Here is a 17151-nt window from a genome sequence, read left to right on the forward strand (position 1 = left end):
TCCTGGGCCCACAGTGATTGGTTAGGCTCCGTTGGCCCAGTGCAGGGTTGGTACACACTGTCACAGTCCTGAATGAGGAATCTATGTTGTGCTTTACTTTTAAGACCTATGGGACCAGATCCTCACCTGGAGGATCCCATTATGGAACTAGGCTGACTTATACCAGTTGAGGATTTGGTCATTTTTTCTGAAATTGCGTGGTATATATGTTTAAATCTTGTTCTCTGAGCATGTGTAGGATGTTATTTTCCTTAACTTCAGAATCTGGCATGAAAGTATTATGCTTTGAATATTCACAGATGTGAAAAGTTTGCACACACATGTGCTTAGATGTGACAGCTGCAAGTGATTTAATTTGACTTTTCAGTGGAGTCAGGTAAAAGAGAGACAGGACTCTATCAGTTTCTACACAGTAAACTGTAAATAGTTTGGCTTAACTAGAGGTGAGCAAATAATTTGCAGTAAATAATTTATCCAGTGAATTATCTTTTTCTGTTCACAAAGAAGGGCCTGATACTGGCTCTACTGAAATCAATGGCAAAACTCCCATTGACTTCAATGGACCAAGAATAGGCACAGATTGCCCACAACACCCTTACAGTGCTGTGAGATGTATTCTTTATTTGCATAATACTTGATTGCAAATGGTGCTTGAACAATTCTTTGCAGGATTCAATATTCAAAATTTAAGCTATGTTGTTTAGTTTTGATTAGTGAGATAGGCCTAAGGATATTCTTTCTAGTCTCTGCTTGGAAGAATGTAGTTTTTAGAAGAAGGTTTCTAGAAGAAGAATACTCATAGGGAACACTCATTGAAAATGCACTTTCTCTGAATAATGTCCAATATTTTCTTAGAATCCACTGATTCTGAAAATATTCTTTCCAGCAAATTTGTTCACTAGACTATTGCCAGAACATGAGTACAAAGAAGGTAAAAACATAGTTGAATCAACTTAATTTAAAATTTGAATTAATAATCGCTGAAAAATATTTGCATTGGCACTCAGATCTCATTCTTATACTTACGATGAGCTGGACTCAAAAGCATCTTTTCAGACTTCACGCCTTATTAATTTTTGAACAACATTTTACAACCATTAGTAAAATAGCATATTAAATCAGATATGCTCTGTCACTGAAATCAAATGAAAATTATGTAGTACATTACTGGGATATAGAGATCTAGAGTGAAACATTCATACTTTGCAGCTAAAGATGAGGCTGAAGCATATCCCCAAATTTAGTACCTCCCTGTATTCTGTGGGATTTGAATCCCTACATACAAACCTGCACATACAGTTTATGGTTTCAGGTTGTATCCAGACCAGAATCAACTTCTGTTCTGGATCCAATTCCGATGCAGCCTTGCATGGCAGAATATGTCTTGAGAGGATTCTGCCATTAAAGACAGCAAAAATTTCATGGCTGTGTTGGTCTCACAAAATTTCCACCATTTTGGGGTCAAAGTCTTGTAAGAATAACTCTTAAGAGTCAGACCTGAACCCTAATGTAGCACTGGTTCATCCTCAAAGTCAAACCCTGAACCCCAGTTAAAATCTATCCTCATGTGAGTGGGAATACCACATGCTTGGCCCATCTGAAATGCCATCCAGCCCTTACAATTGACAACAGTCATAAACACCCTTCACAGAGCTGTAAAATGAACAACAAATATGAATTTATGGACGAGGATGAAGGAACGGAGCCCCTTCTTGCCCGAGGAAGGCTAAGCAAAATTTTACGTTTTCTGGAACAATTCCATGCCCATGAAAGTGCAGTGAATTCAGAACCAGTACTGTGTATGCTAGAAGACAAATCTTTCAGAGAGTTAGACGAGATTCCAAAATGTCCATGAAAAGGATAGACATCATTCAGGAAATAAAATAAGAAATGTGTCTGTTAACATGTACTAGGAGAACTGAACAAATATATTTCCCATTCAGTTCAGTTTGCACTAGCCATCCCTCCATCTGGAAAGGTGAATGACCAGTGATCTTCAGTACTAACGGTGTCTTCCATTCTGCAACTTACAAAAGGCTGCTGGCACTCCGTGAAGGGTGAAATTCACCCTTCTGCAAAGGGCCAGCACATAACCTATGTACCATGTGAGACCTGCTTAAGCCCTATATTGAGGATTTGGGGGGTTCATAGCCTTATGCTGGCTTTCTGCACAGGGTAAATTTCACCCAACAGATTATTTTAAACTATTGTGGAGGTAAAGAGTAAATAATATTTTAGTAGATTATAAATAATAATACCTAGGACTTATACAGCACTTCTCATCAGAACATCTCAAAGTGCATCACAATATTTAATGTACTGAAAGTTAGAGAAGTACCATTGCCCCAGTTTGTATAAACAAGGCTCAGAGAGGTGAGGTGACTTGTCAAGATCACACTAGAAGTCCATGGTGGAGCAGGGAATTGAACTCTGGCCTCCCAAGACCTAGATTAATGCCCTACCTACTGAACCATCAGCAAAGAGAACTCAAAGGTCTCAGAATCCAAAAAAACATAATTTATTCTATACCTAGAAGCCAAAGGAAATATACTGCTCCCCAGGCATTAGTACTAACTGCTGACAATCATTGACCCTATACAAATTTTTTCTATAAATAGACTTGTTACCAACCATGGCCCCAAACCTGGAGACTGGTCATCTATGTGTAATTTTACTAACATGAATAATGCCACTGAATTCAATAGGGCTATTCATGGGAGTAAAGTTATATATGTATTGTTTAGTCCTTGCAGAGTTCGGGCCGAAGAAGTCAGCTAAAAAATTCTGCTTTTAAAAAACAAACCAAAACCAGCAACAACCGTTAAAAAACAAAAACATAATTAACTTCATTAAAACACAATTATTGATCAATTACCATCATCAGCATTATCTAGATAACACTCATAAAGGGGAAAATACAAACTGAGTCAGAACTGAATGACTAAATCAATTAAAGGGAAGGAAAAAAGTATGCCTGATATGTATTGAATCTATTTCCTATCAGTGAGCCTGGCCAAAGCACGTTATACTCAACGGGGGTCTTTTCTACTGGCATCAGTGAGCTTTGAATCAGAGCCTAGAGAAGCACTTGGCTGTTTGGGGGGTTCATTTTCTTGGCACCCGTCTTTCAAAAATATTTTTCCATCCACGTTTTTGATGGCTTGTGCATTAGACTCATGCTCCACTGTGTAGCAACACCTGCCACCCTTTTCCTACTAGCCCCTCTCCTCCCCACAACACTGCTTCTGGTTCAAAGAGAAAATTCTCAGTGTAGGTTGGGTCTCAGAAAGCAGCAGCAGCAGCCTCTCCATAAGACATGTGATGGGGTGAAGTAACTGATAAGAAATAACCTCTCCTGTGTGTTATGGTCAGTGTTAGGTAGTTTACATGATCTGGACAATCTAGATGAACACTGCAAACCAGAAGGCCAAACTGGTAGAACTGGCTGGGAAACAATTTTTCTGAAGAAAAATTTCAATTAAAATTAAAAAAAAAAATCATTTTACCATATAGAAATGTCTTGGGTGTTCATCCAAAAACCCAAATCCTAATATGTTTCAGCAACTAGAGACTATAATTTTTCAGTTCTAAAATTGAAAATTTTTAGTTTTCAGTTGCCATAAACAAAAAAAATGTTGGTTTTTGTTTTTTCAATTAACACACAAAAAATGTCAACGGAAATGGAAACTTTTTGCTAAAATGTTGATTTTGTCAAAGAGCCATGTTGCTGTTAAAAAAAATCAACCAGCTCTACAACCAAGTGCTGAGGTGGCTGGATTCTCTTAAAAACAAGGGTAGTGCAGTATGCTATTGATCCCATTGTATCTGGAAATTGTGTAAGGAAGAGAACCATTGATATGCTGAGTATCCAAGTTTAAGGAACACCTGGTTGATCAGACGGTTAGGGAGAAAAACTGTTCCTGAACTCCTGGTTCTTATTGCCTCTTTGCTGCTGGAAGATGTAAAATTAGTTCCCATCTGCCAGCTGAGGATCTGTTTCAGAGTTTTTATAATTTTCCCCAGATTTCAAAAGCAATTGTGGAAGAAAGCAAATATTATTCTGAGGTGTATTAGTAGGAGTGTCATATATAGCAGTGGTTCTCAAAGCTGATCCAACGCTTGTTCAGGGAAAGCTCCTGGTGGGCTGGGCCGGTTTGTTTACCTGCCGCGTCCGCAGGTTCGGCCGATTGTGGCTCCCAGTGGCCGCGGTTCGCCGATCCAGGCCAAAGGGGGCTGCGGGAAGTGGCGTGGGCCGAGGGATGTGCTGGCTGCCCTTCCCGCAGCCCCCATTGGCCTGGAGCAGCGAACCACAGCCAGTGGGAGCCGCGATCGGCCGAACCTGCAGACATGGCAGGTAAACAAACCGGTCCGGCCCGCCAGGGGCTTTCCCTGAACAAGCAGCGGACCGGCTTTGAGAACCACTGATATATAGGATATGGGAGGTGATTGTTTCACTGTACTCAGCACCGGTGAGGCCTGTGTCCAGCTTTGCATGCCATGCTTTATGAAAGATGTGGACAAATTGGAGAGTCCAGAGGAGAGCAACAAAAATGATAAAAGGTTTAGAAAGCCTGAACAATGTGGAAAGGGTAAAAAGCTGGGCATGTTTAGACTTGAGAAAAGACTGAGGGGGCACCTGAGAACAGTTTTCATATATGTTAAGGGCTGTTATAAAGAGGCCAGTGATCAATTATTCTCCATGTCCACTGAAGGTAGGATGAGAAGTATTGACTTAATCTGCAGAAAAGGAGATTTAAGTTAGATATTAGCTAGAATGTTTTCCCTAAGTTTTCAAGAAGAGGTTAGACAAACACCTATCAAAGATGGTGGAGATTTACTTGTCCCTGCCTCAGTACAGAAGGCTGGACTAGATGACCTCTTAAGGTCCCTTCCAGCCCTCTATTTCTATGATTCTATGAAAAGTAAATACCAGCAACCTTTACAAATATTTCAGGGCACATGCATGTACTGCTGGATGTGTGTTTCGGTCTCAAATACAACTCTCCTTCCACTTAGTTATTTCCAAGCCCAGGCAGTCTTGATAATGAGAGTTGACAGTATTGAAGGAGGATTAGGACAATTATATTGCAAGAACATAGAGGCTGGGTCACAGAGCTATTCTTCTGAAGCATAATTCACTCTTCATTTTTAAATAGGCATCTCGTCACATAGTGCTTTCTTTGCAAGGAATAGTTGAGTGGTCTCAATTATAACAATTCTAATGATTGGTGATGCATTTGTAGATGGGAGACAAGGCAAAGAAAACATCATTTTCTTTAAATGTAACATGTATTCCATTATTTTTTGTCATTGCCCAATGTTTATAGGCTAGTGGAGCAACTTTCCCTGAGGCATCTGTTTTCCAGACTGCAAGGTACAATTTGTTCTGACAAAGGTGATTATGCTAAGCTCTTCTCATGCTTGTTGAGGCCAAGGGAAGCTGAGGGTGCTTAGCACCTGGTAGGTATTGAGTAACCAAGATTTAAAAAAAAAAATAAAAAAATAGGAGCCTAAACTTAGGCTCCTAACTACATCGTTAGGCACCCAAGTAAGTGGCCTGATTTTCAAAAGTATGGAACACACAGCAGGTCCCTACTGTCCTCAGTGGGAGCTACTGATTCATCAGCAATTCTGAAAATCAGGCTGCATAATTAGGTGCCTAAATGTAGATTTAGGACCCCAACTTTAAGGCTCCTATTTTTGAAAATCTTGGCCAGCGTCTATAATTTATTTACTGCTAAGGCATCTTTATTCTTGGTCTCTAAGGACTTGATCCTAATCCCACTGTAGTCCAGGAGAGTATGTATTAATTATTATGTATCACTGTAGCATCTACAGGCACCAACTGAGATGAGGCCCACCATGCTGGCATTGTACATGGGTACAGTAAGAGACACTCCCTACCTCACAGAGCATCCACTCTGACTAAAGAAGACTCACACTGGGTAGCAGAAATGAAGTATTATTATCTCTAGGTTATGGAGAGCAAACTGATGACAGAATTCAGGTGACAGCACACAGAGGGTCTGTGGGAGAACTGGAAAATGACCCCAATTTCTTGGGTTCCTGCCAAGTGCTTTAAGTACAAGACCATCCTTTCTCTTTTTTGCCATTGACTTTAGTGGAACAGGGTTGGGCTTTGGGGTGCAAAGCCAGGGAGAGCCCCTCTCGGGAAATACTCAGTACCTGTCAAGAGTGGGTGCTAGATTTGCTAAACCAATTTTATATCATTCCTACTTAACTTACTCTTGCAACTCAATAGGAGAAAAGAATCGCAAAGTTTAGATTAGATACTAAATTCATTATCTCACATTAGAATTGTCTTCACTGGAGAACCAAGGATACTTATTTGATTCAGTAAGGAGAAGGGTGCTAATTTAGAAAGACTATTGACTGTTCATTACTATGATGTTGCTCAGATAGCTGAGAGCATGTGTGGTGTTTAATGTGATCTTAAACATTACTATCTACGGTAAATCAGAAACAGGGCACAAGTGCTATAGCTCTGTTTAATGATGTATGAAAAAGCTGCCTGGTAAAGTGCACCATTAAGAAAAGCTAAAACCAGTGCTGAGCAAAGACCTGATGAAATATTGATACCTTTGCAGCCAATACCATTACTTCTTACTTGGAAAGTGACTGAAGTCAGGCTCTCTCAAAAATCACACTTAACTAACGTAAAGTAATGCAAGCAGTCTAGCTGGATCAAACTATGCCATTGAAAAAGCAAGTAAAAGGTAATGCAATTAAGGTTTTAACACATCAATTTCACATTTGTCTATTAGCAGGAGACTTCCGGTTCAGTAATAGATCATTTTCCCTTTTTAAAAAACTCTTCTTTGTTTGAAGAAAAACCTACTCAAAAGAAATCACTAAGATAACCTTTATTAGAGGATAATATAAGTGACTCACTCCAGCCTTTCTTTCAAAAAATAAAATGCTAGAAACAAAGTAAGTCAATCTTGTATGTGTTTATTAATGTTATAAGGTGGTCTGAGTTAGAAATAATTTTAAGAAAATAAATAAATAGATAGATAAATAAGAAAACCTCTACATAGTTGCCCTTTTGTGGCCTATTATAATTTCTGCATAACATATGACCCTGGATCTTTTGAAGTTAGAGATGGAAAAGACCCACTAAATTAAACAGTTTCCCATTGTAAAATGGCATGTAGCCGTTAATCGTTATGATAATACCTCATACGGAACCAAGTAGCAAAATTCATGCCGAGTAGTATTATTGCATGAGCAGACCCATTCAAATCAATAGGACTGCTCATGAAATCAATGGGACTACTAAAGGAGTAAAGTGCTATTTAATAGTATGAGAATCTGGCCCTAAATAGCTTGCCCAAGATCACACGGGAAGTCTGTGATGTCAGAAACCGATTCCAGATCTCCTGAGTCCCCCAGTCCAATGCCTTAACTGTAAGACTATCCTTCCTCCACAGCTCAGTCTTCCTCACTGTGATGTCCTAACACTTCAGCTACAGATCTGAATATAATGCAACATGATAGTAGAACTGTGAAAATTTCAGGACACGTCCCTCTCTTCTCTGGCACATTGTGAACTTGGATGTGTTTAATGAACGCCCATAGAAAATTTTAAAATGTGAACAAAATATCAAGGCAGCAAGAAGCCTGACATTTCTTTGGACTTCAAATGTGTAATGGATCTGAGGGGATCCACTGGAGTCCCAGATCATCCCTAAGAAAGCTACTGGCTCATGGTGCTTTCCAAGGATAAAAGAGTAGCTATCCATGCATATAGCCCTGCATCCCCCTGAACCAATATTACTCTACTGCAGAGAGATGGCCAAAACATCACAGTGCAGTAGTGTGTTCAGGCCAATTCAGTAAGATGCTGTAGTATTTTATAGGGGTTTCATGCAGGCTGAATCTGGGTTTGTATTAATGTATCAGATTGCCATTTTTATTTTTTGAGGAGAGGGCGATGAATCCTGTAAAGTTGCTGCATCTGTAGGGCTGGATACTGCCTTCTACTGCGTTAGTTCATGCATCTCAGGAAGCATCAGGCAGGACCACAAGCTAATGCAGAAGGGAAGGCTAGGAGAGAGGACTGGCCCACACCTCATGTTCACAGGGGCTATGGTATGCCAACCTAGTGGTTCCCCCATCCAACTAGCAAGTATGTGGCAGCTAGCAACAAGCACTAGCCAAAGGCACATGCTGTATCTGAGCAGGAGCAAAGTGCACCATGCTGCACAAATGAAAGGCCTCCCTCTCAAATCCTATGCTAGCAGACAGCAATCATGCCTATTGCAGCGGAGGATGTATTTAGCAGAGTACCTGCTGCCCCGTCACAGTGGCCACAGGGAGGAGCTGATCTGCAGAAAGTAGCTCATTGGCACAGAGGATCCTTTTCCGTAATAGGCTAAGTACTTGAACCGCAGCTCCTACTTTCAGTGGCCATGTGTCAACATCATATTGTCCATCAGTATCATATTGTCAGGCTAATGTAGTGCCAATCTTTAAAAAAGGGAAGAAGGAGGATCCTGGGAACTACAGGCCAGTCAGCCTCACCTCGGTCCCCGGAAAAATCACGGAGCAGGTCCTCAAAGAATCAATCCTGAAGCACTTACATGAGAGGAAAGTGATCAGGAACAGTCAGCATGGATTCACCAAGGGTAGGTCATGCCTGACTAATTTAATCGCCTTCTAGGATGAGATTACTGGTTCTGTGGATGAAGGGAAAGCAGTGGATGTATTGTTTCTTGACTTTAGCAAAGCTTTTGACACGGTCTCCCACAGTATTCTTTTCAGCAAGTTAAAGAAGTATGGGCTGGATGAATGCACTATAAGGTGGGTAGAAAGTTGGCTAGATTGTCGGGCTCAACGGGTAGTGATCAATGGCTCCATGTCTAGTTGGCAGCCGGTGTCAAGTGGAGTGCCCCAGGGGTCGGTCCTGGGGCCGGTTTTGTTCAGTATCTTCATAAATGATCTGGAGGATGGTGTGGATTGCACTCTCAGCAAATTTGCGGATGATACTAAACTGGGAGGAGTGGTAGATACGCTGGAGGGCAGGGATAGGATACAGAGGGACCTAGACAAATTGGAGGATTGGGCCAAAAGAAATCTGATGAGGTTCAATAAGGATAAATACAGGGTCCTGCACTTAGGACGGAAGAACCCAATGCACAGCTACAGACTAGGGACCGAATGGCTAGGCAGCAGTTCTGCAGAGAAGGACCTAGGGATGACAGTGGACGAGAAGCTGGATATGAGTCAGCAGTGTGCCCTTGTTGCCAAGAAGGCCAATGGCATTTTGGGATGTATAAGTAGGGGCATAGCGAGCAGATCGAGGGACGTGATCGTTCCCCTCTATTCGACATTGGTGAGGCCTCATCTGGAGTACTGTGTCCAGTTTTGGGCCCCACGCTACAAGAAGGATGTGGATAAATTGGAGAGAGCCCAGGGAAGGGCAACAAAACAGATTAGGGGTCTGGAACACATGACTTATGAGGAGAGGCTGAGGGAACTGGGATTGTTTAGTCTGCAGAAGAGAAGAATGAGGGGGGATTTGATAGCTGCTTTCAACTACCTGAGAGGTGGTTCCAGAGAGGATGGTTCTAGACTATTCTCAGTGGTAGAAGAGGACAGGACAAGGAGTAATGGTCTCAAGTTGCAGTGGGGGAGGTTTAGGTTGGATATTAGGAAAAACTTTTTCACTAGGAGGGTGGTGAAACACTGGAATGCGTTACCTAGGGAGGTGGTAGAATCTCCTTCCTTAGAAGTTTTTAAGGTCAGGCTTGACAAAGCCCTGGCTGGGATGATTTAGTTGGGGATTGGTCCTGCTTTGAGCAGGGGGTTGGACTAGATGACCTCCTGAGGTCCCTTCCAACCCTGATATTCTATGATTCTATGATCCTTCTCCACAAGTGCGGGTGGAAGGTGCTTTACAAGACCCATAGGCTCTACTGAACTAATCCCAGGAGTAGGTATGAGGAGCACCTAAATTCTAGTCCTGCCCCTGCCAATGAGCACCCTTAATAACGCCTTGCCCATAAATGGGACATCACAAACACACTCTAATTATGAAGATAAATATCACTGTCATTATTACAAGTGGGGAAACTGAGACACACAGGGTTTAAACTAAGTGGCTTGACCACTGTCACATGCAAAATTAATATCAGAACCAGGATTAAAACCTAAGTCTGTCTCTCAGCCTTTCTTTCTTTGTGTCTATATTTCAAACCATATTCATCGCAGCAGAGATCACTGTGCTCTCCCCCCCCCCCCCCAGCAAGTCACTTAGAGTAACATTTTCAAACTTTGGGCTGTAAAGTTAGTCACTGAAATCTGTATTTATGGCCTTAACTGGTTGTTAAAATTTACTCTATTAAGAGTGGCCTCATTTTCACATGTGCTGGAAGCTCCCCCCGACATCACTGGGAGTTGTGTGTGTTCAACATCTTTGCTAATCAGGCCATGTTTAGATGCTTTAATATGGATTTTAGGGACCTAATTTGAGGCACCCACATTGCAAAAAGTCACTCAACTTCACTCTCATTTTTCCCCGTTATAGATCCCAAATCAGGAAAGTACTTATGTGTGTACTTGAATGTGTTGCTGAATTGGGGCCATAATAATTCTGCGTTGTTGTCACCTTAGATTGTGAGTTCCTTGGGACAGGGATGCAGCTTCATCTATGTGTAGGTAATTCCTAGTGCACCGGGCGCAGCCATAAATGAAATAGATGACAATGATAACAAGAATAATAGCTCATAATGTTTTCAATGATTTCTCTTTTGCATTAGCCTCTCCGTTGGCTCACCTGCTTGAGAGAAGCTCACTTTCCTTCTGGCTGGGTAACATTTTTCCCCCAAGATGTTTTGCTAGGTTTATCTCATGGCTCATTGAGTCTTGAAATAAACAAACAAATAAACCCTAACAATGGATGTCACAAATATAAAGGGAAGGGTAAACACCTTCAAATCCCTTCTGGCCAGAGGAAAAACCCTTTCACCTGTAAAGGGTTAAGAAGATAGGATAACATCGCTGGCACCTGACCAAAATGACCAATGAGGAGACAAGATACTTTCAAAGCTGGAGTGGGGGAGAAACAAAGGTTCTCTCTGTCTGTGTGTTGCTTTTGCCGGGACCAGAGCAGGAATGCAGGTCAGAACTCCTGTAAAGGGCTAATAAGCAATCTAGTTAGATATGCGTTAGATTCTGTTTTGTTTAAATGGCTGATAAAATAAGTTGTGCTGAATGGAATGTAGATTCCTGTTTTTGTGTCTTTTTGTAACTTAAAGTTATGTCTAGAGGGATTCTCTATGTTTTGAATCTGATTACCCTGTAAGGTATCTACCATCCTGATTTTACAGAGGTGATTCTTTTACTTTTCTTTCAATTAAAATTCTTCTTTTAAGAACCTGATTGCTTTTTCATTGTTCTTAAGATCCAAGGGTTTGGGTCTGTGTTCACCTATGCAACTTGGTGAGGATTTTTATCAAGCCTTCCCCAGGAAAGGGGGTGTAGGGGTTGGGAGGATTTTTGGGGGAAAGACGTTTCCAAGCGGGCTCTTTCCCTGTTATATATTTGTTAGACGCTTGGTGGTGGCAGCAATAAAGTCCAGGGGCAAAAGGTAAAATAGTTTGTACCTTGGGGAAGTTTTAACCTAAGCTGGTAAAAATAAGCTTAGGGGGCTTTTTCATGCGGGTTCCCCCATCTGTACCCTAGAGTTTAGAGTGGGGAAGGAACCTTGACATGGTGGCAGAGCAGTGGGATTAACTTGAAATCATTTTGAGATCAATTTGAAATTTTTTGAATCAGAAGCACAGATTTTAAAAAGGGACATTTTTTTTCCTTTCGGCTGCTGGAAAGCAGGTTTTAAGCTGAAAGCAGTTAGAGTTTTTTTGTCTCTGCTTGGGGGCCAGAGCAGAGACAAAAGGGATTTGTCTTTTGTGAGCTGGAGTTTTCTCTACCTAAAGGTAGGGTAGTTAACCTCCTGCAGGGAAATTCACAAGTCTTCACAGACCTGAAGTTGTTTTTTAGCTAAGAGCAACTAGAGGGGTTTTCTGTCTATTTGCCTGGAGACAAAGGTGTTAGGGTTTTTTTAAGGATTTTTCTGTAGGCTGACAATCACTATCAGAGAACATAGGTATCCAGTTAGAGCACAACCTATATATATATATATATATATTTTGACAAGCCAAGTTTTTGTTTGTTTGTTTGTTTTATTTCTAACTCTCGGGTATAAAGTTAGTTAAAAACAGAGAGGCTAACATGACAGAAACCAAGGCACAACACAAATTGGAGTTAACCAGACTGGAGGCAGTGAAAGAGGCAGAAAAAGCCCTAGAGGCTGCCCACAGGAGAGCTATGGAGGCAAGGGAAAAAGAACTGGAGGAGAAGGAAAAAGAGAGGAAGCATGCACTGGAGATGGAGAAGGTAAGGGCTGAGCGGAATCTACTGGATAACCCTAACAATCCTTCCCCAACAATCCACAAATGGGAGCAACTATGTCCACAGTATGATGAATCCAGTGATATTGCTGAATATTTTCACACCTTTGAGAGTCTGTGCACTCTCCATAAAATTCCTGAAGCTCACAAGATGACCACATTGGTCGCAAAATTAACTGGAAGAGCTCTGGACATATTCAATAAGATGCATATTGATGAGGCTTCTGACTATAATAAGTTCAAGGATTTGGTTTTAAAGCAATTTCAATTTACATCTGAAACATACAGAGTAAAATTTCGAACCCTTAAGAGAGGGCTTGGACTAAGTAATGTGGCTTATCTAAACCAGATGAAGGATCTGTTAGATAAATGGGTCCAAGGAAAGGGTGTCACTAGCTTTGATGGAATGTGTGATTTGATAGCTCAGGAGCAATTCCTGAATATGTCCAAGAAGGAAATAAAACAGTGTTTATGGGATAAGGAAATGGACTCTGCAGAAAGTCTTGCTTCTTATGCTGATCGATACGAGCAGTCCCAGACTGCCAGAGAGGTGGGGCAAGCCGGAACAAAACGGGTGGAGGGAGGAGAGAGGAACAACCCTGGTCGCAGTTGGAGTGGATACCAGAAGGGACACCCTCAGACCACACCCTACTACCGGGGGCAGCCCAAGGCCCCAACTACACACCAAGGAATACTCCAGACATCTTATCGTCCTGCCACACCGTTCTCCAGGAACCCACCTCACCCCAGTGACTCGTCAGCTGGACGATGTTTTAAATGTAACGAGCCGGGGCATGTGAAGGCCAACTGCCCCAAGAACCCCAACAGATTACAGTTCATTGCACCGGAATCACACCAGAGGTCCTCAGGCCCAGATACCTCCCAGATACCCTTGGAGCGGAGGGAAACTGTGAGTGTGGGCGGGAAGAAGGTCACCGCGTGGAGGGACACCGGAGCTCAAGTGTCGGCTATCCATGCTTCCTTAGTGGACCCCAGTTTAATCAACCCAGAGATCCAAGTAACAACTCAACCCTTCAAGTCCAACTCTTTCAATTTGCCTACAGCCAAATTGCCAGTACAGTACAAGGGCTGGTCAGGAACGTGGACTTTTGCAGTCTATGATGATTATCCCATCCCCATGCTGTTGGGGGAAGACTTGGCCAATCACGTGAAGCTAGCCAAGAAGGTGGGAATGGTCACCCGCAGCCAGGCGAAGCAAGTCATCATGCCTAGCTCTGTTCCTGAAACTTCTACCAGGACCGGGTCAGAGGTGATGGAACCGGACCCCATGCCGGCGTCTGTAACAGCAGTAGTGGATCCAGTCCCAGAGACCCAGACAGAACCAGTCCCAGAACCGGAACCAGCGGAACAACCAGCACCAGAACCATTGCCAGCACTGAATCCAGTACTTGCAACCCCAACACCAGAGGGCCCTACTGAACCTGAACCGGCAGCAGCCGATAACCCTACACAAGAGGCTCAGCCGGAGCCTGAAACCCAACATAGTGCACCAGCGGAGAGCAGTTCACAGTCAGCAGAAACAGCCCCATCCCTTACATCGTTTCCAGAGGGACTAAGCCTAGGTCCACAATCCAATGAGGAACTGATGTCTCCAGCATCAAGGGAACAGTTCCAGACCGAACAGGAAGCAGATGAAAGCCTCCAGAGAGCTTGGACGGTGGCACAGAGCAACCCACCGCCTTTCAGCTCTTCTAATCAATCCAGGTTTGTTGTAGAAAGAGGACTTTTATACAAGGAAACTCTTTCTGGTGGACACCAGGAAGACTGGCATCCTCAGAGACAGTTGGTAGTTCCAACTAAGTACCGGGTAAAGCTCTTGAGCTTAGCCCATGATCATCCTAGTGGCCATGCTGGGTGATCAGGACCAAAGACCATTTGGGGAGGTCATTCCACTGGGAGGGAATGGGCAAGGATGTTTCTACCTATGTCTGGTCTTGTGAGGTATGCCAAAGAGTGGGAAAACCCCAAGACCAGGTCAAAGCCCCTCTCCAGCCACTCCCCATCATTGAAGTTCCATTTCAGCGAGTAGCTGTGGATATTCTGGGTCCTTTTCTGAAAAAGACACCCAGAGGAAAGCAGTACATACTGATTTTCATGGATTTTGCCACCCGATGGCCGGAAGCAGTAGCTCTAAGGAACACCAGGGCTAAAAGTGTGTGCCAAGCACTAGCAGACATTTTTGCCAGGGTAGGTTGGCCCTCCGACATCCTCACAGATGCAGGAACTAATTTCCTGGCAGGAACTATGGAAAGCCTTTGGGAAGCTCATGGGGTGAATCACTTGGTTGCCACCCCTTACCATCATCAAACAAATGGCCTGGTGGAGAAATTTAATGGGACTTTGGGGGCCATGATACATAAATTCGTAAATGAGCACTCCAATGATTGGGACCTAGTGTTGCAGCAGTTGCTTTTTGCCTGCAGAGCTGTACCACATCCCAGTTTAGGGTTTTCACCATTTGAACTTCTATATGGCCGCGAGGTTAAGGGGCCATTACAGTTGGTGAAGCAGCAATGGGAGGGGTTTACACCTTCTCCAGGAACTAACATTCTGGACTTTGTAACCAACCTACAATACACCCTCTGAACCTGTTTAGCCCTTGCTAAAGAAAACCTACAGGATACTCAAAAAGAGCAAAAAGCCTGGTATGATAAACATGCCAGAGAGTGGTCATTCAAAGTAGGGGACGAGATCATGGTCTTAAAGATGCTCCAGGCCCATAAAATGGAAGTGTTGTGGGAAGGACCATTCACGGTCCAGGACACCTGGGAGCTGTTAATTATCTCATAGCTTTCCCCACCTTCAACCAAAAGCCTAAGGTGTACCATATTAATTCTCTAAAGCCCTTTTATTCCAGAGAATTAAAGGTTTGTCAGTTTACAGCCCAGGGAGGAGATGACTCTGAGTGGCCTGAAGGTGTCTACTATGAAGGGAAAAGTGCTGGTGGCATGGAAGAGGTGAAGCTCTCCATGACCCTTGGGCATATGCAGCGACAGCAGATCAAGGAGCTGTGCACTAGCTATGCGCCTACGTTCTCAGCCACTCCAGGGCTGACTGAACAGGCATACCACTCCACTGACACAGGTAATGCTCACCCAATTAAAGTCCAACCTTACCAGGTGTCTCCTCAATGAGGAGACAAGATACTTTCAAAGCTGGAGTGGGGGAGAAACAAAGGTTCTCTCTGTCTGTGTGTTGCTTTTGCCGGGACCAGAGCAGGAATGCAGGTCAGAACTCCTGTAAAGGGCTAATAAGCAATCTAGTTAGATATGCGTTAGATTCTGTTTTGTTTAAATGGCTGATAAAATAAGTTGTGCTGAATGGAATGTAGATTCCTGTTTTTGTGTCTTTTTGTAACTTAAGGTTTTGCCTAGAGGGATTCTCTATGTTTTGAATCTGATTACCCTGTAAGGTATCTACTATCCTGATTTTACAGAGGTGATTCTTTTACTTTTTCTTCAATTAAAATTCTTCTTTTAAGAACCTGATTGCTTTTTCATTGTTCTTAAGATCCAAGGGTTTGGGTCTGTGTTCACCTATGCAACTTGGTGAGGATTTTTATCAAGCCTTCCCCAGGAAAGGGGGTGTAGGGTTTGGGAGGATTTTTGGGGGAAAGACGTTTCCAAGCTGGCTCTTTTCCTGTTATATATTTGTTAGACGCTTGGTGGTGGCAGCAATAAAGTCCAGGGGCAAAAGGTAAAATAGTTTGTACCTTGGGGAAGATTTAACCTAAGCTGGTAAAAATAAGCTTAGGGAGTTTTTCATGCAGGTCCCCCCATCTGTACCCTAGAGTTCAGAATGGGGAAGGAACCTTGACAATGGGCCTGATTCTGTCCTGAGAACAGACCTGCTGAAGTGCATGGCAGTGCTTCTGAGAATGAGGTACTACTCAACGCCAGGGAGGCAGAGCCCAACTATTGTTATCTCTATGTTTGCTGTGCTGTGGATACACTACGATATCAATATCAATACCTGCATATGTTTTAGTCTTCAGTTCATTGCTGGTTATTAAAATCCACTCTCTCTGACCTGCAGGAACTAGGGGTGCTGGGGGTGCTGCTGCACTCCCTGGCTTGAAGTAGTTTCCATCACATACAGGGTTTACAGTTTGGTTCAATGGCTTTCAGCACCCGCATTATACAAATTGTTCCAGCACCCCTACAGGGAAGGTTGGGCCCCTAAGGCACAGCCCCACACTAGAAATTGTAGGGTTGCAGTGCCCCCGCAGCAGCGGTAACAAGCTCTGTTGTTCTGAGACCCTGGGAAGCATGGGCCAGAGCAGCCCCAGCTACATTATAATAGGGTTGCCAGGCATCCAGTTTTCGACCGGAACGCCTGGTCAAAAAGGGACTCTAGTGGCTCCAGTCAGCACCGCCAACTGGGCTGTTAAAAGTCCAGTCGGTAGCTCAGCAAGGGGCCGGGTCTAAGGCTGGCTCCTTATCCGCCCTGGCTCCACACTGCTCTCAGAAGCAGCTACCAGGTCCCTGCAGCCCCTAGATGCATGGGTGGCCAGGGAAGCTCCGTGTGCCAGGAACTGTGACCAATGGGAGCTGTGGGGGACAGTGTCTGCGAGTGCAAAGGCAGCATACACCGCGCAGAATCGCCTGACCCCCCCATGTGCCTAGAGGTCTCAGGGACCTGTCAGCTGCTTCCTCGGAGCCGCGGTAAGCACCACCAGGACCCCACATCCCCTCACACA

The sequence above is a fragment of the Chelonia mydas genome, chromosome 3, assembly GCF_015237465.2.
Source record: "Chelonia mydas isolate rCheMyd1 chromosome 3, rCheMyd1.pri.v2, whole genome shotgun sequence".
Taxonomy (NCBI): Eukaryota; Metazoa; Chordata; order Testudines; family Cheloniidae; genus Chelonia; species Chelonia mydas.